The sequence below is a fragment of the Carcharodon carcharias genome, chromosome 12 (genome assembly GCF_017639515.1).
Source record: "Carcharodon carcharias isolate sCarCar2 chromosome 12, sCarCar2.pri, whole genome shotgun sequence".
Lineage (NCBI taxonomy): Eukaryota > Metazoa > Chordata > Chondrichthyes > Lamniformes > Lamnidae > Carcharodon > Carcharodon carcharias.
In genome coordinates, this window is record NC_054478.1 from 125,895,112 (window position 1) to 125,915,943 (window position 20,832).

Genomic DNA, 20,832 nt, shown 5'->3' on the forward strand with positions numbered 1-20,832 from the left:
GCCCCGAACTTTAGTGACTCCTCTCTGGGGCACCTGCTAGGCGCAGCGGAAGGCCGCCACAATGTCCTCTAACCCCTGCTCTGGCCTCAGGAGGTCCACCGGAGTCACCAATCCAGCCTGGGATGTGGTGGCAGTGGCAGTCAGCCATCCAGTGCAGGAAGAGAATGAATGCTCTCATCCGTTCCACCAGAGTAACTCAACCAGCTCATCACTCTCAACTCACAAACAAATCACACATCCACAGGGATCTCACACCTCAAGGGACAACACCACAAACTCTCACAGATATTCTCACATCTCCAGCAGGCTCATATCCTTTCAAGCTCGTGTCCTCATCCCTTCCATGGCTCCGCTCACCACACAAACATTCCACGCAGTGTCATGCGGCTTGCTCACATTCTCGCCAACTGTTCTTATGCAGGAGAAGCTGGCCCAAAACAGCAGGGAGGGGCCCCAGGCTAAGGGTGGAGTGGCCCACATTAGGCCACTCACTCACTTTGAGGCGTCTGCCATTGTGCTGACCAGTGAGGACGTGGACCGTGCCAGAGGTCAGCAGCAAACACTCATATCCTGCCCCACATCAACCCTCTCTCAGCACTAAGTGCTCTCTGTCTCCTGCTTTTGATTCTGCACTAATTATCTCTACTTTGGTTTACAGGGAGCTCAGCGAAGCGACCGTCGCCCTCAGCCAGCCAGTTCCTCAGCTCCATCCAAGTTCTCACCTCCAGCCAAGAGGACACCTCCTCCATTGAAGAGCTGGAAATAAGCAGCTTAACAGTGCTTACCCACATCCTCCAACAGCACAGAGACACACACCTTGGTGGGACCAGGCTTGGGTTCACAATCTAGCAGTCACCGCATGGACACATATCTGCAGCTGAAAAAGAGGCAGGTTCAGCCCAACTCTCCAGCGCTCAGAAGACTGCTGGGGAAGAGGCAACTGTGAGATCTGAGTCAGATGACGAGCCTCTGGATTCAGTTTCCAACTCAGTGTGCAGAGTCAGTGGAAGGTGGGGCAACGTCACACAGAGCTGTTGGAAACTCTCAATAGAGTGGCACGCGAGTCGGAGGAGGGCATCCACCTGCTCTCTGATGGTGATGGCCACATGTGTACGTATGGAGGTCTCCATGGAAAGGATGGCGAAGGCCACGGAGACCCTGGTCCAGCAGAACACGGAGATGTACGCACACTTGCACTCCATTGTAGTAGCCATCCCGCAGTGGCAACTTGAGGGGGAAATGGGGCTCCTTGACATCCCTTGAGATGCTCCTTCCCCTCAAGGGGTTAGTCTGGGGCCCGAAGGGAGGAGCAGCAGCAGCTGGACACCTGGGTCATCTATTCAGGGATCTCAGAAGTTATCTGCTTCCTCCGAGTCCCCTTTGCCTGTGACCCCCTCAAACTTGTCCTCTGTCACCGCAGAGGGAGCAGCTGGCCCAAAGGAGGGACAGCCAAAGTAAGCCAGGGCCCTCAAGGCCTCGGTTCCCCAGAGGATGCATGCCAAAGTCGTCAGATGCAACAGAGCCAACCATTGCACAGGCTAACTCCAACCCTCCTGTGGACGTCAGGGCAGCAGCAGTGGTAGGCCTTGAGAAGTTAAGAAATTCTGATCACAAGTGGCTGCATGGGTGAACACATTTTGTCACTTCATAATCTGAATAATGTGTAATGTTGCCTTTCAGCTTCATAGACAGGCTTCACGAGTCTTCCCTCCGAATTCCCATTCCCACCCCCACCACCCCACTAGCAGTTCAGCTGCAAGCAGCTGAAGTGATTCTGGAGGGTGATGTGTGCGTGTGGCAAGGCCTTTCGGAGCCTCATACAAGCAGTCTCCCACGCACGTGTAAGCTTCATCCCTCACACTCACCTCACTGTCTCCAGCATTTTCAATACTGCCTTCAGAGGTTCTCTTTCAGTTGTCCATCTGAGCTAACCTGCATTTCCACCCACCCACTGATTGCAATCCCATGCAGTCCATCCAACACAAGGCTCTGCTCAACTTCCATTTGAAAACCATGGCCGTAGTCAAGTTTTTGATCAGCTGCCCCATCCACTCCCCTTCTTCAGTCACCCATGTCCTTTCCCCAATCACTGTGGAGCTCCCAGATATCACCTACTACCTTCCCACCATCATTTACCAACCTGAACCCTTGTCATTCCAGGATGTAGAGGTGAACATGCACGTTCCCTACCTTTTTAAACATCCCACTCCCATTGACCTCCCCAACCTCCTCCTATCATCCCCAGGATCCCTGTCTGCCTCCGCATTTCCACCAACCACTCGACCCTTCTACTATTACCGATGTACTTACCCTCCCATCCTAGAGGCTTCCTCTGCTCCCCTCACACTCACCATTCCTTCCCAAGATGCCCACTCAGTTTGCTCCCCAGGAGGCAGTCATTGACTTCACAGGGCCCTCCCTTGCCCATTCACCTGGATATCCCCCCACCCTTACTTCCTCCTCCACCCTTACCCCTCCTCCCCCTGGACATCATCCCCCCTCCGAATTTTCTCCTCCCCTGGACACCTTCCCTGTTCTGAACTCCCTCCCCCGGCTGGACACCTTCCCCCCACTTCGAACTCCCTCCCCTCTTACATCTACCTCCACCTCCCCACTTGCAGCATTCACCCCCATTACACCCTCCTTCCCCCGGACACCTTTCCTCCTCCGAACTCCATCCCTTACACCTTCCTTCCTTCTTACACCTATCTCGCCACTTACAGCATTCTCCCCTGTTACATCTTCATTCCCAGCTTTTTTAATTCATTTACATGATGTGGACGTCGCTGGCTAGGCCAGCATTTATTGCTCATTCCTAATTGCCCTTGCGAAGGTGGTGCTGAGATGACTTTTTGAACTGCTGCAGTCCCTGTGGTGTAGGTACACCCACAGTGCTGTTAGGGAGGGAACTCCAGGATTTTGACCCAGTTACAGTAAAGGAATGGCAATATATTTCCAAGTCAGGGTAACGTGTGACTACCAGGTGGTGGTGTTCCCATGTATCTGCTGCCCTTGTCCTTCTACAGGGAAGCGGTCGTGGATTTGGATGGTGCTGCTTAGGGAGTCTTGGTGAGTTTCTGCAATGCATCTTGTAGATGATACACACTGCAGCCACTTGTCAGCCCAAGTCGGTGGTGAAGGGAGTAAATATTTGTGGAAGAGGTGCCAATCAAGCAAGCTGCTTTGTCCTGGATGGTATCAAGCCTGAGTGTTGTTGGAGCTGAACTCATCCAGGCAAGTGGAGAGTATTCCATCACACGTGACTTGTGCCTTGTAGATGGTGGACAGGCTCTGGGGAGTCAGGACTTGCTGCAGGATTCCTAGCCTCTGATCTGCTCTTGAAGCCATAGTATTTATGTGGCTAGTCCAGTTCAGTTTATGGTCAATGTTAATCCCCAGGATGTTGCTAGTGGGCGATTAAGTGATGGTAATATCATTGAATGTCAAGGGGTGATGGTTAGATTCTCTCTTGTTGGAGATGGTCATTGCCTGAAACTTGTGTGGTGTGAATGTTATTTGCCATTTGTCAGCCCAAGCCTGGATATTGTCCAGGTCTTGCTGCATTTTGGCATGGGTTGCTTTAGTATCAGAGGTGTTGCGAATGGTGCTGAATATTGTGCAATTAACAATAAACATCCCCACTTTTGAACTTATGATGGAAGGAAGATCATTGATGAAGCAGCTGAAGATGGTTGGGCCTAGGACTCTACCCAGAGGAACTCCTGCAGTGATGTCCTGGAACTGAGATGATCTCCAACAACCACAACTACCTTCATGCTAGATATGACTCAAACCAGTGGAGAGCTTTCCCCCGATTTCCATTGACTCTAGTTTTGCTAGGGCTCCTTGATATCACACTTGGTCAAATGCTGCCTTGGTGCCACGACCAGTCACTCTCACCTCACCTCTGGAGTTCGGCTCTTCTGTCCATGTTTGAACCAAGGCTGTAATGAGGTCAGAAGCTGAGTGACACTGGCGGAACACAAACTGAGCATCGGTAAGCAGGTTATTGCTAAGAAAATGCCACTTGATAGCACTGTTGATAGCCCCTTCCATCACTTTACTAATGATGGAGAGTAGACTGATGAGGTGGTAATTACCAGGTTTGATTTATCCTGCTTTTTGTGTACAGGACATGGGCATTTTTCCACATTGCCAGGTAGATGCCAGTGTTACAGATGACACAAAACTAGGTGGAAGTGTGAGGAGGATGCAAAGACGCTTCAAGAGGGATTTGGATAGGCTAAGCGACTGGGCAAAACTTTGGCAGATGGAACGCAATGTCAAGAAATGTGAGGTTATCCACTCTGGTATGAAAAACAGAAATACAGAGTATTTCTTAAATGGTGACAAGTTGTGAAGTATTGAACTTCAAAGGGACTTGGGTGTCCTTGTTCCTGAGTGACTGAAAGTTAACATGCAAGTACAGCAAACAATTACAAAGGCAAGTGGTATATTGGCCTGTATTACAAGAGGATTTGAGCATAGGAGCAAAGGTGTCTTCCTGCGATTAGATAGAGCAGTGATGGACAACCTAGAGTAGTGAGTGGGCCCCATGAGTGACCCTCCTTCATCTCTGTGGGCCACAAGATTGAAATTGGGCATGTGCACTAGCCATAACCCCATCAATAAGATTAAATACATTTAATGCACGAGAAATATTTCATAATGAGTTATCGAAAATGCATAATCATTCATATATTAATAGAAATATTAACTTCAAATGGTAAAAACAAAATAAATATTTACACTTGCCTTACCCACATTATACTCAGTGCAACTTATGATTCGATCTGTCCTCCACAAGATTTCTTAGATTAGGACTCAGGAATGTGCAGATGCTTTACAATTCAGCACTGAGGTTTCCATCCATTAGCCTGTTGTGCTTCTTGCATTTGATGTGTCCCATAGCAGAAAATTAATTTATTGCCAAAAGTAACACCAAAAAGAGCAATCTCCAAGTCCACCAATGTCATAACCATGATGGTCTCCTGGGTAATTTTGCTAACTGCGCTTGTGCACCCACAATTTGTGACGTGTGCTGATTGAGCCATAACAGCATGAACCTGTGCATGGGTAACAGTCGACAAAATGTCTTACACTCAGAATCCTGTTGGACTGCATATGGCACGCGGACCGCAGATTGCCCACCACTGATACAGAGTCTTGGTGAGACTACACCTGGAGTATTATGTGCAGTTTTGATCTCCTTACCTAGTGAAAGACACACTTGCCAGAAAGACAGTGCAATGAAGGTTCACCTGGGCTGGAGGGATTGTCTTATGAGGAAAGGTGAAATAAACTGGGCCTTAATTCTCTGGAGTTTAGAAAAATGAGGATTGAGCTCATTAAAACATACAAAATTCTTACAGGGCTCAACAGGGTAGATGCAGGAAGGATGTTTCTGCTGGCTGAGGGGTCCAGAACAAGGGGACACGGTTTCAGAATAAGGGGCAGTCGTTTAGGGTTGAGATGAAGACAAAAGGGGAAAAAAAAACCAAGAATGAAAGGGAACGCAATAGGAACCAGCAAAGCATGCCAGGAACTGGACCAAGAGTCAGTCTGGGTTAGTGTTATGCTTTAAGCATGGGTCACTTTGCTCGCAAACCGGCTGCACGCTTATCTGTCGGCAGGCAACTTGATTACAACATATGGCAGACGAAGAGACCAATATGAAATGAAGCACATACTATTTATTTACACAAACAACAAAGCATTAACATGATGTGTGCTTCTCCAGCCAGACTCTACTCTAGACTAACATTTACATGGTAGCCGGTGCTACGTAGCTATTGGGTCTTGCAGTCAAGTGGTCAATCTACTCACAGTCTCTTAAAGGTATATTACACATCAGATTAGCACATCCCTCCCCCTTTACTTGAAAGTACATTTTATAACATATTAACTATTTACGAAAATTAACGATTTACAAATTTAGTCTCTCAGGAGGCTTTATCAAACGTGTTGACTGTTATTGTTCTACAATTTCGGATGGTTTATGAGGCCTCCCTCTCAGGAGTTATCTTTTTTTTAATTCATTCATGGGATGTGGGCTTTGCTAGCTGGCCAGCATTTGCTGCCCATCCCTAATTGCCCTTGAGAAGGTGGTGGTGAGCTGCCTTCTTGAACCACTGCAGTCCGTGTTGTGTAGGAACACCCACAGTGCTGTTAGGAAGGGAGTTCCAGGATTTTGATCCAGCGACAGTAAAGGGTTCTCAAAATTCACACATTTTTCATATCATCAACAAGGATATGACTTTTGGACTTTTACCTGAAACCATACAATGAGAGGAGACAGAATACACATTCTTCCCTTTAAAACAATCAACCCAGAGAAAGACTTCACCTTACACGAAACTAAAGCCCATCAAAATCTTGCATAAATAATCGCTACTAACTACTAAGGCAGGAAGACAACAATCAATGCAATTGTGCGAACCCATCAATACTCCACATATACAATGGCTTTCAGTTCAAGACTAATTACAGGGGCAGGAAGACAATGATAAACATCATGCAAGCCCATTAAAAACAATGCGACAACAATCACCTGAAGAGGCCCACCAAAAATCAGACAAAGAACTAACCTTGATTTGGACTGAGATAAGAAATTCAGAAAAAACAGTATAACTGGGCCAGCAGATCTGAGTGTGGGCAGTTTTGGGCAGTGAGCAGTTGGGAGCGGTTGAAGCAGGGTTTAAACAGAGAGCTGAGCCAAGTGGAGGAAGGAGATCTAGAGGTTTGCATGCCCGCAGGCAACATAACGGTGAGGGGCACAGGGTGGCAGGCTCAGCCGAAGTCAACAAGGCCGTAACTGCAGCCTTCCACGAAGATTGACCACCCATAACCGTGCCCTCCACCCAACTGAAGAACCTTCATAGATTCCACAGACCAGGGCCACGCGGGGACGGCAGGCCCCAGAGGACACAAAGAGCGTACCCCAAAACTGCAACCGGCTTACCTGGCTGGATTTTGAACTGTCAAGGAACCCTGGTTAGTGAGCATGATCCCTGACCTCTCCTAGTTCAATTTAGTTAGGTTTTGGGGGTGGGACAAGGGTAAGGGGATTAGTAGCGTGATTTTCCCTCATTATGCTGTGTGTTCCCCATTCTTAACTAAGTGTACTTTGTAGGTCTGTATAATCTCAGTGTAATCCTAATGTTATAAGTTCATTTGTGACTTCAATAAACTCAGTTTTTTTTCTTGCATCAAAACCAATTGTCTGTTGCACTTTGTCACAGCCCCCAAATAAGTCCAAGGTCTAGAACCCAGGAAGTGGGAGCGATTCGAACCACTCAGAAGTCAGAGGTGAAGCTGACACACACCACCATCCTCTACATAATGGGGACCGTGAGAGGACCTTGGCAAAAGGGATGCGATGCAGTGGACACTGATTTGGAAGAGAGAACTGTAATGGAAAAGAAGATTTCAAATTATGTGTTCAATTGTGTATATGGAAAAAAAATAGGTCACTAATCTGTTAAAGGCTGGGCGCCTGGTAGATGCTGCAACTAAATGGACAGAAGGGAAGGATCATAAAAAATCCATAGAAAAGGCAGTCTGGCCGATGTGCTTCAAGAAACAGATCCAGCTTGTGGACAGGCTTGTTGAAGCACAGGCAGCTGAGATTCGGCAGTAAGCCCTGGAAGTCCAAACAAAGGCCCTAGCAGGGGAGAAGTTACTGTTAGCATTGCAGGCTTGAACCAGGAAAGGGGGCAGTTAGTGAGGGAGCATAAGACCTAGCAGGAATATTTAGTGTCAGGTCACCAAGGCCAACAACAATGAGCTGGCGTTGCGGGAAAAGAATGCCCGCCTAGTAAGACAAGTAAGAGGGCAGGAAGTGAAAGTAAAAGGCTTACAGGCAGCCTATAAGATACTGAGCGCACAGGGGTTTGAGGATGCAGACCATGGCCCCTGCCAGAAGCAGATAGGGAGTCTGAACCTTGCTCTAAGGACGGCAAAAGGAATGGTGTGCCTCATAAGCCCTAGTGCAGCCCAGGTCGACTTCACAGGGAACCTGAGGAGGACGGTTCAGACACCACAGGTAGTGCCAAGGGACTACTTGGTTGAGGAGCAGTAGGGCCCACGACCACCACCCGTAGCGCCAAGCTTTAGTGAAATCTGGCCGGGGGGGGGGCGGGGGGGGGTGTTGGAATTAGGGCAGAGGAGGAAAACCCCCAGCAAGAGAGGCTGGGACCAGGGCTGATGTGCCTGGCCCAGCAACAAAGGTTCGGCCTGCCCACTGCTAACGGGGATGAGGGATCCCTCCAAAACCAGTTTGTAGTTCCCTACGGCACCCAACAGCTTAGGGCCATGGTAAGACATTTAACTAAACTTGCGGCAAATGGGGATCCCTCGGTCCACTTCAGGGAAGAGGAACAAGCATCAACGAGTGCAATGATGCTGAACAGGCCAAAATGCTGCTGTTCTCCCTGGAGAGTAAGCTCTTCCAGTCCCTCTCTGACCAATGTAAGACGGGACAATGTGATAATGGGGAGCTCAAGGAGGAAGTCCTTTCTCATGGGTGGAAAAAACAGTGCAGCTCGTAGGGGAACCCCCGCAGGCTTTTGCAGACAGGTTGTGACCAGCGTATAGGAGCGCATGCAGTGGGACGCCTAACCGGGCTAACCTACATCAGGATCAGCGGGCCCACTGGCTCCGTTGCTTGGTGGCAAGCAGCTTACTACAGGTCAGGGCTGCGACAGGAAGGTGGTTTGACCCAAAGAATCCCCTGACTACTGAACTCACAGTGATCAGACAATTGACCATAGCTTACCGTAATGATAAAGGAACCGATGCACACCCACCTGAAGGGAAAGTGCATGAAATGAAACCCGGCCAGAGTAGGAAGGAGTGACATCAGGAAGGGAATAACCCTTCCAGCACAAAGCTCAACTGTTATGGGTGTGGGAAGAATGGACACTGGAGGAAGGAGTGTAAGAATCCTTGGAAAGATAACAAGGGAAAGAATTCCTCAACCCCAGCCCAAAAGGCAGAGACAGGAATCCCTCCCGCCATGATCGAGTCATTTTTGGACGCCATGAGAACCCTATTGACTGGTCCAGGGAAGGTAGCAGCCACTACCGACGCACTGATCCCATCAGCCCCATCTAACCCACCATCCTGACTAGAGCCAGCGCAGCCTGTTTACCCGTGTTACCTTACCTACAACTTATGGAAGAGACCCCTCGTTGAGATGGAGGTAGAAAAGGTAAAGGGGACCCATCTGTTGGACACGGGAGCCTCATGTATCGTGATTCATTCAGCTAACCCCACCACCTCACCTCTATCTAACGGGGTCCCATACAGATTGTCGGGATTCACAGATAATGAACAGGCTGGCTCATTTTCCATCCTGCTGACCATTCGTTTAGATACAATCCGCTCTAAGTGGACCTGTATCCTAATGAAGTGGGAAGTGGAGGATGGAAAAGGGATCCTGGGAGCCAACTTTATTGTAGGCCACGGGATCCTAGTGGATTTGAGGAATCACTGCCTATGGGGGGCAAAAACAGGAAAGGAAGACAGAGTAGTAGTCATCCCAAGGAAACAGGGGAAGGGGACCCTGTGCACCATGAAGCCTAAAGTTGGTTATAACCTCGAACTCATGGTTAGTAATACCCCAAGGGAGTTCCAGGCAATTGTGCGAGCCCAACTAGCCACATTTGCCACACACAAACACGGCTGTGGGAGGGTCAACGGGTTCGAGATCAATGTAGATGGGGACCCTGTGGCTCGACCACAAAAGCAATATAACTTCCCCAGGGAAGTAGAGCCAGACATGGAAGCAGCCATGTCCTCCTAAGTGCAATAGGCGGTCCTGAGACCGATAGCCACCCACGTGAACTCTCCACCGTGGCCGATTAGAAAACCAGACAACTCCTGGAAGGCCACAGTGGACTATCGTGTGCTCAACAGTAACATCCCAGTCTGTGCACCCACAGTAGCAGCAGTTGCTGACCTGATAGGAAGTATCCCAGCATCCGTGACCACTTTCACGGTGCTGGATATCTCCAACGGTTTTTGGTCCAACCCTTTAAGGAGAGAGGATCAGTACAAGTTTGCCTTTACCTTTAAAGGGCAGCAGTACACCTGGAACTGTCTGCCTCAGGGCTTCCACAATAGCCCCAGCATTTTCCACCAATGTAAGGCAAACAGTTTAAAGGGCTTCAGCCAGCCCAGGCGGCTGGTACAATAAGTGGATGACCTGCTCCTATTCACTGATCCGAGAGAGGAGCATGGCCCAGTTCTGGCCGAACTGCTGGAACTGCTCGGGCAGGAAGGTTTTAAAGTGATCCCAAAGAAAGCGCAGATCAGCCAGTAGGAGGTGAAATTCCTGGGCCTGACAATACATAAAAATCCTCAGCCTGCAGCAGGAGCAAACTCACAGACTGCATAAGCAGGTGCAGTGGCTTGTTTTAAGGGAAGGGCCATCCCACCCACCGTTTGGGATACTTCCCTGCTCATCTGGGACTCAGACAAGGTGGGACCTGAGGGCAGAGAGTTACCTGCCCCTGACACAGGTTTAGAAGAGGTATAGCCTGAGGATAGAAATCCCCAGCCAGCGGCAGTGGAGATTCCACAGACTGCACAAGAGGGGACAGTGGCTCAGGTTGAAGACCCACCAGCCAGAAAACCTCCACCAGCCAGAGTCCCTAGAAGGACCCCATGAACGCCATGGCTAAAGAAACTGTGGTCACCAGCACCCCAGTTTAAAAGGGCAGCCCCTCAAGTCAGGGATCGATCTGAGGACAGAAGTCCCCAGCCAGCAGCTGCAGGCTGCGAGGGACCAAAGGTACAGGACAGGGCGGCCGCACCGAAGGGAGTAGTGTGCTGTACTCCAAACAGGGATTAACCTGGCTGCCCAGGGATGGGCGGCGGATGTACATAGCTTCTGTTATTTAATTTTGAAATTGTTACGTTTGGGTGTTTTAGTTAAATTTTAAATAAGGTGGTTGGTAGTTTAAGTATTATTGTTTAAGAGTGTTTGTATTGAGTCAAGGTCACAAGACTCGACTATGCTTTACCCAAGCCAGCGAATCCGTTCGGAACCTGGCTATATGCTCTTATGTCTCCCTACGGAAAGGATTTCGAAAGGATGGGGGACATACTCCTACTCGCCCTGATATAAATGGCCGCCTGAGGCGAGGTGACGTGGAGGACGCACACATTTTTGGGTGCTCAAGGGAGAGAGCACCGGTTGTGACTGCGAGGGGCGTGGAGGAGATACTACCTATTCCCATGTGGGAAGATGGCCAGGGTGGCTGGGGTCTAACTCCACCCGATACTCCAGTCAGACCGGGTTCACCTACGGGGAGGCCTTCCTCCCCTGCCCCAGCATATAGGTTGTGCCCACACAGGTTGGGGTCACTGAGGGGAAACGCGTGTGCCTGACCTGCAGAGGACAGATTCCCCTGGGAAGATGGTGGTGGCTCTGGAAGCTGAGCAGAGACATGGGGGATGGTACAGCTGACTGGGAGTGACTGGGGAATGACACCCATTGGACCATTACCGGGAACCATGGGGAGGTGAGCGTGTGCTGGGACAAGTGGTGGAAATTGGAACAGGGAATCTATGTCTGCATGTGGGGATCGCGGAAGACCTGCCCCATGGGCATATCCATTATCTTTTCCGCAGCATGGCTGCACAAGGGGAAGGGGGTGGAATGGGATTGCATAACGCCATCCTCTCCAGCCTCAGTTAAGACCACTGAATTCGTGGCGCGCGCCCAAAAGCCCCTGCCCATGGCCCCGACAGGAAGGACACATATGGAGAAGTGCCCTGTCCCCACCAAGGGACCAGGGAATGGGCTGGTACTAGTGCCGACCAAAAAGGTGCTATACCAGGGGGTACACTACGCGGTAGCTTCTGTGATTCTAAACCTCATAGAGGTACACTTAGCTGAGTGGTGCCCCAAGGAGACAGAAAAGCTATACCAGGCCCTGTTAACAGAAATGTTCAGGAAATTCTATGAGTTCAATTATGCCAATGTAGACAAAACAGAACTGTACACTACCCACATTGAGTACTTTAGCAATGCGGGGAGACAAAGAAGGGGAACCTGGAATGATGTTTTCACAGCATATAATACAGGATGCTCTGTGATAAACAGTCTAGATGACATAGAATTGCAGACACAAATAAAAAGTTTAAAAACATAATTACAAAAAATCTTAACAGTGGAGAACACAATGATAGGCTCAGAGCTACATGAGGACCAGGCCATGATGGTCCATTTAAAGGAGTTTATTGCTGAGTTGGAAAGGCACGCCAAAACACTGAACACACTCATTCGAGAGGACAGGAATGTACCAGACCAGGCTGCACAGAATGAGGTGTGTGTGCTGTACGGGGCATGGTTGCTGGGCGAGGGCCGCAGCAACCTGGAGGATTTAAAGCAAGGTTTAGTCCCCTCCTGGATCAGCAACAAGCACCTCGCACACCTCCACCCATTTGAGAATTCACTAAATCCATGTCAGTTCCGCCTAGCCTCTGAAGCCTACCCTGTCCCAGTAGATTGTGGGCACTTCAACCACACCATCATGTGTATAGTTGTGACGATGCCGGTCATGGGTGGGACAGCCTGACCTGCACCGGTATGTAAGGTGGAGAACACTGGAGTCATTCAAGGGGTGCACACATCTGTTTCGCAGCAGTCCCACCTTACGTCATAAAGTGGGAGCACATGATGACAGGTACAGACCTCTCTGGGTGCCAGAGCCAGGGTGCACACGTAGTACTGTGTCCCCAGCACTTGAACACCTATTCCAGATCACAGTGCAGGTTTAAAACTGATGGTGCATGGCCTATAAACTGTACCATGGAGGTAATGGCACAAGGCCATGTTCCCCCACAGGTAGCATATATAAGGGGTGGGACATATTGTGTCACCACAAGTGCGCCCCACTACCAGCTTGGACAGCACATCCAGTGTCTGGTAAGTGACAGCAGTTTTTGTTTTAAACCCGAAGCAGAAGATCAAGTGGCCCATGAATGGATTGTCTCCATTCTTGAACCCTCCACTGTTCACCTCACTGTTAGGGAAAACGTTACCAGCCTGCAGAGCTCTGTCACACATTTCGGTTACGAAATTCCCCCTCTACCAGATGATCTTACTAAACTACTAAAAGCTGTAGAATTATCACAAAAGTATTTCTATACATTGGAACAGAAAACACACGAGATAGAGGGAGAGATTCAAGATATCACAGTTCCACCCTGGTGGGACATTTTCGAAAACATTGAGATCCCTTCATGGGTCAGAATGGCTTCCCACATCCTCGTGGTTTGCCAGGTGGGAATAACTGTTGTGCTCTCAGTGCAAGGGAAAAGGCAAAATCCTAGAGTTCCAAAACGAAAGAACCTGGAAGAAGCATTATGCTAAGGTGGAGAGAGATACACCTGTTTGAACGTTTCATATATATTTTTTTGTGTTCCTGAATAAAGATTGTTGCTTTTTTTCTGTTCGGTTATTTTTAAGAAAGACTTTTACGTGTTGTTTTCTTTTAATAAAGATGCATGTGCACCAAGTGGAGTGTTGGACCCCCTAAATGTTCGGATGTATGTAAATAACTGTATTTTGCCTATGCATGCTTACGTACACCATATTTTAAAGAATGGAGAATGCATGTGTCATGAGATCTTAGATAGGTAATTACAGGGGAAGATTGACTATGGGGGATCGGGAATTTTGTTTTTTTCCAGTATGATACTTGAAGCAAGACTTAAGTGTCATGAGGGGGCCTGAAGGGTTCTCAAAATTCCCACATTTTTCATGTCAACAACAAGGATATCGCTTTTGTACTTTTACCTGAAACCTGACAACGAGAGGAGACAGAATACGCATTCTTCCCTTTAAAACAATCAACCCAGAGAAAGACTTCATCTTACACGAAATTAAAGCCCATCAAAATCTTGCATGAATAATCGCTACTAACTACTTAGACAGGAAGACAACAATCAATGCAATTATGTGAACCCATCAATACTCCACAATATACAATGGCTTTCAGTTCAAGACTAGTTATGGGGGCAGGAAGACAATGATAAACATCATGCAAGCCCATTAAAAACGAGACAACAATCACCTGAAGAGGCCCACCAAAAATCAGACAAAGAACTAACCTTGATTTGGATTCAGATAAGAAATTTGAAAAAAACAGTATAACTGGACCAGCAGATCTAAGTGTGGGCAGTTTTGGGCAGTGAGCAGTTGGGAGCGGCTGAAGCAGAGTTTAAGCAGGGAGCTGAGCCAAGCGGAGGAAGGAGATCTGGAGGTTTGCACGCCCACAGGCAACATCATGACGAGGGGCACGGGGTGGCAGGCTCAACCGAAGACAACAAGGCCGCAACCGCAGCCCTCCACGAAGATCAACCACCTAAAACTGCACCCTCCACCCAACTGAAGAAACTTCGCAGATTCCACAGACCAGGACCACGTGGGGACGGCAGGCTCCAGAGGGCACATAGAGCGTACCCCAAAACTGCAACCGGCTTACCTGGCTGGATTTTGAACTGTCAAGGAACCCTGGTTGGTGAGCATGATCCCTGACCTCTCCTAGTTCAATTTAGTTAGGTTTTGGGGGTGGTACAAGGGTAAGGGGATTAGTAGTGTGATTTTCCCTCATTATGCCGTGTGTTCCCCATTCTTAACTAAGTGTACTTTGTAGGTCTATATAATCTCAGTGTAATCCTAATGTTATAAGTTCATTTGTGACTTCAGTAAGCTCAGTTTTTTTCTTGCACCAAAACCAGTTGTCTGCTGCACTTTGTCAGAACCCCCAAATAAGTCCAAGGTCTAGAACCCAGGCAGTGGGAGCGATTCAAACTGCTCAGAAGTCAGAGGTGAAGCTGACACACATCACCACCCCCTACAACAGTGAAGGAACGGCGATATATTTCCAAGTCAGGATGGTGAGTGACTTGGAGGAGAGCTTCCAGGTGGTGGTGTTCCCATCTATCTGCTGCCTTGTTCTTCTAGCTGGTAGTGGTCGTGGGTTTGGAATTTGATGTCTAAGGAGCCTTGGTGAATTCCTGCAGTGCATCTTGTAGATGGTATGCTGCTACTGTGTGTCAGTGGTGGAAAGAGTGAATGTTTGTTGATGTGGTGCCAATCAAGTGGACTGCTTTGTCCTGGATGGCATCCAGCTTCTTCAGTGTTGTAGGAGCTGCACTCATCCAAGCAAGTGGGGAGTATTCCATCACATTCCTGACTTGTGCCTTGTAGATGGTGGACAGGCTGTGGGGAGTCAGGAGGTGAGTTACCCGTCGCACGATTCCTAGCCTCTGACCTGCTCTTGTAGCCACAGTATTTACATGGCTAGTCCAGTCAGTTTATAATCAATGGTAACCCCAGATGTTGCTAGTGGGGGATTCAGTGATGGTAATGCCACTGTCGGAGATGGTCATTGCCTGACACTTCTGTGGCACGAATGTTACTTGCCACTTGTCAACCCAAGCCTGGATATTGTCCAGGTCTTGCTGCATTTGGATATGGACTGCTTCAGTATCTGAGGAATCACGAATGGTGCTGAACATTGTGCAATCATCAGTGAGCATCCCCACTTCTGACCTTATGATGGAAGGAAGGCCATTGATGAAGCAGCTGAAGATGGTTGGGCTTAGGACACTATCCTGAGGAACTCCTGCAGTGATGTCCTGGAGCTGAGATGACTGACCTCCAACAACCACAACCACCTTCCTTTGTGCTAGATATGACTCCAACCAGTAAAGAGTTTTCCCTGATTCCCATTGACTCCAGTTTTGCTAGGACTCCTTGATGCCACACTCGGTCAAATGCTGCCCTTGATGTCAAGGGCACTTGGGACATTGTCCCAGAGTGAAGTTATCTATATAGCTTTCTATAGGCAGCTTTTTCCACACTTGCCCCTTATATTCCTTATGTTCCTTTTAAATATTCAATAAATATATAGCCACATCTGTCTCTCGTACCAGCGTAAGTGTCTCCACAGCTAAGGCACTTTTAACTACCGTCTTTATTTTTTTTGATTCCCATGCCAATGGACAATATTTATCGTTTCTTCCATCTAAAGATATAATGAATCTTGATGTACTCAAATAATTATCGGGAAGGTTAGTGCGTGAGGCATCACTAAAAATGACTAATATTATCCCTTTTGGGTCACCTAGATCGGGAAATCTGAGCGTACATTCTTCTAACCTTAATTTCTTCAATGACTTATTTGTTTTTAGCACTTAACCAGCACATTTCAGCATGGTGCTGAATTCTAATAAATCATAGCACGCATCCAGCCTACTTTGTGTGCATAACCAGTTTAATTGCCCAATTAAGCTTCTCAATTAAGGTAAAGGCAAAATACTGCGGATGCTGGAAATCTGAAACAAAAGCCGAAAATGCTGGAAAAACTCAGCAGGTCTGACAGCATCTGTGGAGAGAAAGACAGAGTTAATGTTTCAAGTCTGTATGACTCTTCTTCGGAAATTCTTCTTCAAGCTTCTCAATTGATTTGCTTCTTCTTTGGCTGTAAAGCCTTCCTTTTGTGAGGATCTGACCCAATTTATCGGGAGGCTATGACATTCTCTAGGTAAGGCTGTTGAGTTAGGGTTATTGCCAACTTAGTCTGTCCAACCCTATATACTTAAAAGCTTCAGACGCCGGACTCCCAATTTTGAATTTCTTTATAATTTTATCCATCACCAATTTCTCAAATGCTGCAGATTCCTCCCACAGGAAATCATTGAGGAAATGCCTGCTAGTTTTCCTTCATAGTTTCAATAAAATATTGCTGGATCTGCTTTTAGCTGAAAACAACCAGACTTTAGCAGGACAGACCTAACTAAAAAATACCATATCCTGTGTGCATCATTTAACCTATAAACACACTTGTTCAGCCTCCATAATTTCCCTCTATTCCTCCAGCTTCTTTTGGAGGTTTTAAGAATATTTCTCTGAAATTTTTCCCCTTGCAAAAATGCTGCTTTGACATCAATGGAATTACATTCCCATGAGTATATTTCTAACAGTGCTAGGAAAATCCTCAAGCTTACTTTTCCTGCCGTTGGGGAGTCTACTCTAACTTCCTGGTTGTCCAGTTGTTCTTCAAACCCCTGAGCTACATGCTAGCCTTAGCTTTACACATTCCATTGGGGGAGTATTTTCCCCATACATATCCATCTATGGGACAATGCTGGCTGGCACCTCTGTGTAAACATCAAACTCTCTCCAACTGTCAAGTTCTTTTCAGTTTGTCTCCTTTACCAATTTACCATGTAACTTGTTAGTGGCCACTAGAGCTTCTCTATCATATGGGCTCCTACTTCTTGTGTCGCTCCTCACGTATTCTTTGGTTCTTGCTCTTGTTAAACTACATCCCCTACTAGATCTCCTGTCCCTATCTGGACTACTACTACTCAATCTGTACCTCCTGCGACTAAACAAGTTCTTGATCTTTTCCTTGGGCTGTCACCACATTAGGCCCAGTGTCTGAACTTGCACTACATTTCCTGCTTTCCACATTTTCACTTCCTTCTGCCAATCCATAGATCCGATATTCTGTCCCTTGTCTTGGGGCCTTTCCTGCCCTTCCTACTATAGTGGCTTTTGTCCATGCACTAGCCCCTTCTGGCATATATGCCACCCTAATTTTCACTTTTGATAGTTGATCCTTGTGATAAAAGGCCCTATCCTGATCTTCACTATCACTTAGTCTACTCTCAGTTCACCCATTATCTGTGGCAATCTGTTGTTTGAACAGGTCCGGCATATATCTGTGCAAAGTGCATGGTGTATCTTCAGTTTCCATCATCTGTTCAGGGTTGCAAGATTATTGTTTTGCCATCAATGCCTATAACTTTTCCAAGGCCTCTCCATTCTTTATGCCCCTCTCTTTTATAATATGCCATATACCAGGGCTTAAAATTCATTTCTGATGGCCCGATTTGAAACCTCAAAGCTCTCTTGATTTTTTCCGGAACCTCTGCCTTAATAACTGCTCTCTCTGCATGCATGGCATTCAAATATTCTGCAATAATGTCACTAATGGTAGTACCCTCCAAAGCCAAGGGATGGTCCCACATTATTGAAGGTATCTTCGGATTCCTGCCAGAAACTAACTGAGAGGGACTGTAGCCCTCGACTATCTGAAGCATATCTTTTTGCATATACTGCCCATGCTAGAGCTGTTATCAATTTATAATTTGGTTGGTCAGCTAAAATTTTTTTGGAGCACTTTGTCAATCACTGCTTGATTTTGCTCACATATCACATCGCTGAAAGGACTTTCTGCTGCTGTATGCATTGCTGCAATATTCAAATTTTCACAAATACTTCTTAATTCATCATTGGCATACTCTCCTCCATTGTCAGTTAAGAATTCAACTGATGCTCCCAGTCCCCCTCCTGTCCATCTTTCCATTATCTTATCGATAATTACTTTTTTTGTCTTTACTATAAATTACCGTTGCCAGACTAAACCTAGTTGCTATGTCTGAAAGAAGTAGAAGGAAAATATTTTTTCTTTATCCCGTACTCTGAGGTTCATTGCTATGGTTTCATTAAAGTCTCTCACCAATGGAAGACTTACTACTGGTCAAGATGGTGTTCTCCTGTACTTACTACAAGTATCACTTTATTTTACTAATATCCTCGAAAAGTATTCCTCAAACAGTCCCCCTGCTTCCTTTAACAGAATCTTCAACCTATGGCCAGAGGGATATGCAAACTGTCGATGTAGTTTGGTAATAATTTGCTTTTTCCCCTTTAAATCCCTATCACCAGCTGTCATTTATTCACTTTAAAATTTTGTCTGGAGATGATAGGCTTTAAAGGAATACAATAACATCCCACCTATAAATTGCAAGTCTATAGATCTGCCAAAAACAATTGCTTTATCATGCTCCATGTCTAATTTAATTTGGGCCTTTTTTATGAAGGCTTACTTAACACTAAAGGTATTTCATTCAATACCACATTGGTACTGATAAAGTCATTCACCCCTGCTATTTTATATGGAATTATTATTCTTTTTAGTGATTTCAACATGTTACCATCACTGAACCTGAAACAAGTAGAACTGTCAAACTCTTTGACTTTACTTCAATCTTCCTTACTTGAAGAATCCATGTAACAGTTTAGCCAGTGCACTCCACATATTGTGGACGTACACCCACTACCTAGAACTGCGCAACTGAACGAACCTTCGATTACAATTGTCATTACTGGACTCAAGCTTCTGGTGAGCGATACGATTCCTTCTGATTGGTTGGTGTTGTCCTCCTCACCTTCTATACCTTCCATGTCATGTGTTGTCTTAAAAACCCCGTTTTTCATTTTTTCGGCTTAGAGTCACATTTGAAGCACCTGTTAACCACTCCTTGGTTATTCCTGGGGTTCATCCTCCTTCCATAATTGCCCAACTCTCGCTGCCTGCTTTAGCTCCCAAAAGGGTCTGTGTCTTCTTTCATTTTTTTTTTACAATTCTTCACTTGTATAGACGTTTGGGCCCTAAATTTGAACAATCTCGAAATGCTGCTAGCATTGTATACTCCATCTTTGGTATCACTGCTGTGACCAGACATGAATGCTTTCCCAAAATTTTTTTTAAAGGCTTTGGGCATTTGATCCAAAAGTGCATCTCTTTTTGAGCCTAGCTCTGGTTAAAACAAAGAGCCTATCCATGTTTGATATCCTAATACAGTCCAATAATTTAAAGGCAATTACTGATTTAGGAATTTCCAAGTGGAATAGCTGCAATCTCGTATATAGTCGGTTAAGCTCCATGATGTACATATTCTATGGAAAAATCATCCGTTTTTTTAAATTTAACAAAGTCCAACCAAGCCTCATAGGCATTCAATAAATCATTTTTCATGTAAATTTTATCCATGAATTTTAAGAGAACATCCAAACCTTCTTCATTATCCAGTTCCTGAGCATCTAGTTCCAAGAACACTTTGCAGATCTTTCTCCTGGCAGCAAGCAAAAGTGCCACAGCTATTCCTTGCTTTCTTTTCGGAAAAGACATAACCCATGTCCATGCCTCAACTATGTTTTTCCATTGATCATAAGGTTCTGTTTCACAAAACAGTGGTGGAAAATCATATCCTGTCACATTATACCTGGTTTCAGTCATCTTTCTTCAAAGAGTCTCCAATTATAATCTTCTCACAAAAAAAAAATAATTCCAATTCTAACTTTCTGTCTAGAAATAAATCTTAGGTGGAATTGTCTGGTCCCTTTAGCAGCAGATGTCAACAATATGGTCCAGAGTGGACAATATGGCGAGGCCAAAAATCGGTTTTATGCTGTATTGAAACCAGTTTGTGATCATCCGCTCCACCAGTGGCGGGCCACATTTCCCACCACCACTGTCAGGAACCTAATTTCAATACTTTAGCATTGCATTATAAAGCCCTGCTTGCTGGAATCAAACCTGCACATTAGATCATCTGGGCATGTTGGTGTGATTGCACATCGACGTGTTTCACAACAGAACATAAGTGACATGTACTTGGCAAGCTGCACTTTGCTTGGGACTTTGAGGTTTGTTTGCCTACCTTGCTTCAGGCAGCACTCATTGTCATCAGCACCAGGCTTTGCAGGGAGCACCACATCACTTTTAGGGAGCTCACGGATAGGTCTCTACCTACCAGACCAGCTGTAAGGAAAGGATGGCTTTTCAATGGCTGCAGGGCTAGGACTTGCTTGGGGAAGGGGGAATAGTGGTCTCAGGCAAGAGATGAGGCTGCAGGGCAAGGGCTGTACCTGGGAAGGGGGGTATCCCAGAATGTATATGGGGGTACATGTTGATCTATGCAAGTGGCCTCAAGATGGTGAGGGCTGAGGGGGCAGTA